This window comes from Trachymyrmex septentrionalis, unplaced genomic scaffold, assembly GCF_001594115.1.
Source record: "Trachymyrmex septentrionalis isolate Tsep2-gDNA-1 unplaced genomic scaffold, Tsep1.0 scaffold24, whole genome shotgun sequence".
NCBI classification, from domain to species: domain Eukaryota; kingdom Metazoa; phylum Arthropoda; class Insecta; order Hymenoptera; family Formicidae; genus Trachymyrmex; species Trachymyrmex septentrionalis.
Window position 1 is genome coordinate 1,828,416 of NW_017305397.1, and position 2,515 is coordinate 1,830,930.

The following is a 2,515-nucleotide window of genomic DNA, read 5'->3' on the forward strand; positions in this document are numbered from 1 at the left end:
TAACACCGCGGGAGATTGCAATTTTGTAATTTAATCAGCCTTTTCATTTATTCAATTAAATTCGTGTCGGCCTTCGATTCGCTTGACTGTCGGCTAAGACTCGTGTCGCGTTGATAATGAAAGAAGCTTACGTATTAATTTTTAAACGCGTGAAATACGAGCTATAGCGCCGTATCATCAGTTTGGTTTCTTTTCTTTTTTCCAAGAGCGATCCCGCGCGTGTCAAGGATGTGTCTCGATCGTTTTCTACTTTGTGACTCTTTACACGCGCGCGATCCAGACGGTTAGAGCCAAAGGATCTGCTCCTTCTCGGCGAAGTGGCGAGAAGGATCCCCAGCATCGCCGCGCGATGTTCACGTATAATTTATGCCGATGACTTACACGCCTCGCCGCGGTAGGTGGGAGAGCACGGAGTGCTGGATGGTAATCACGAGTTTAAAGGGTAAACGATCGCAAGGTGTTGGGGCCCCGTGGGCCCTACCAGCACGCTCAATATTCAACAGGTATTTACATTCGCAAATTGTTTACGTCAGCCCACGATGAAATCTGTCAGGATTTCGTTTCGTCGGCAGCTCGAGTCGGAGTTCTCTGCTGTTTCCCTTCCTCTCGTCTCTTTTCGTCTTTTCTTCTGACTTTTTTTCTCTGCTTCCATCTCCTCTTTCTTCCTACGAAGTGTTTCGTCTCTGTTCTCACCTTCCTCCCACATAGCCGACGAGAGACACGCATAACGCGAAGAAGATTGCCCTCTTTCCTCGCATCCGTCCCACCCCCGAAGCAGTGTGCGTAATTACATCTGGGTATTAATCAAACGTGCACGTCGGGAACGGGCACGGCGAGATCTTGATTTTCGTCTGCGCCGCCGCGTCTACTCGCAATCACTAATTTAGTAAGCGTATTCATTTAGCAGCGCTTAATCGGGAATTAATTACGAGACACAGGCAATAACCGCCGTTTCTTAGCGCAAAATTCACTCACTTTTCAATCGTGCTCGCGCAAAAAGAATTAAAGATACTTGTTTACAAAGTGAAAGATCTTAAACTAATTAAATTTTTAATTAATTTAAATTTGAAATTATTTAACAATTTTTCATATTTACCGGTGTATTTTAAGTCATTTAATTAGTGCATACTTGCACTGAGGGAAATAAGTGATTCTGATGGAAAATGGACGAATTAGAATGATCTACTAGAATCCTATTTGAAATAATTAGAATTCTGATATAATTATTCTGATAAAAGTAAGAATTCCAATAAATTTTACTAGAAAATTCTGATTCGTCCATTTTCAACCAGAAATGTTTTTCAGTACAACAATCAGCAACAGTCTGCGAACAGTCCACGAAGAAGAACGTCTTTTTCAGAAAAGCTATCATTATTCGTTTAAGACATTGATCAAGGAGACTCGCGACTCCATGTCTGCAGAACTATACTCGAGCATCACATAGTGCGCTTACATAGTGTATATACCTTTCCGCGATTTTTCAGTTCGCTTGCAAGATCGAGGCTAAAGATAAGTAAGTCGTGCGCCGGTCAAACGTTCGTTCGATGGAAACACGCAGAACCAGTTTGCTTTCCTTAATGTCGGACGATTACGCGGACATTTAGAAAAAAAAAGAAAAAAAAGTGCCGCAACCTGCAGCAAGCAATCGCGGCTGCTCGCTTTAATACCCGAATCGCACCGGTCGTTTTAGAATCAACTCCAACACGCGGTTCACGGCGAGCGATATAAAAGCCACGAACTCCGCGCAGAATTTCAAATATTCCGACGAATCGTGCGGTCGGCTCGTCGTGGGAGACCAAGCCGTGTTTTGATAACGCAAACGGAAAACGCGTGCTCCATGTGACCTCTCCCTTCAAAAAGCGCTCTCTAATCCCGCGCTATCGAGATCCGTAGTCCTCGGCAGCGGCATCCGCGCGCGCGCGCGCGCGCTCCTTTTAGTTTACGCTCCTCTTCTCGAGGTGCCTTCTCCTGGGAGAGACTCGGACGGCGGTGCACGTTAATGTTTATCGTCGGTTATTAATACGGCGCGGATTACGCGCCGTAAGTAACGTCGCACTCATACTCGTATGTAGACGCGCGCGCGCATGTATACCTGTGTATCTATACTCGTTCACGACCGGCCGGCCGATCCTAATTATAGCGTAATACAAGCACGATCGTATACCGCGGCTCGCCGCTTACGTAATCCCACGATAATGCGGCTCTCCGCGAGTGCACGCGCGTTCGCGAGAGTGCGCTTACACGCGCAGCGTAAGGCCCGCATACCTCGCCATACCGATGGAAGCATTCGCCCCTGTGTACTTGCCGGTGGAGTGTACTCACACCGGTCGGGGCGATGCGGCGTTATCTCGTTTGGAATAATGACATTGGGGCGCGCGGATTTTCGCCGAACGCCTCCGCGGAGAATCGACGGCGACGCGAGTTAGCATCCGGTCGCGGTCCATACCGGGATCACGTCAAACGATTGAATCGACGATCCAACGCGGCGGTTGCTCTGACCTATTCGCGCGTACGC

The 2,515-nt window shown here is 47.7% G+C and overlaps 1 protein-coding gene across 7 annotated transcripts in view; it reads left to right on the forward strand.

Moving 5' to 3' along the window:
* The window catches only part of LOC108748784 (paired box protein Pax-8), a 110,112-nt gene that overhangs the window by 5,857 nt on the left and 101,740 nt on the right, over positions 1-2,515 (forward strand). The window lies entirely within an intron of this gene.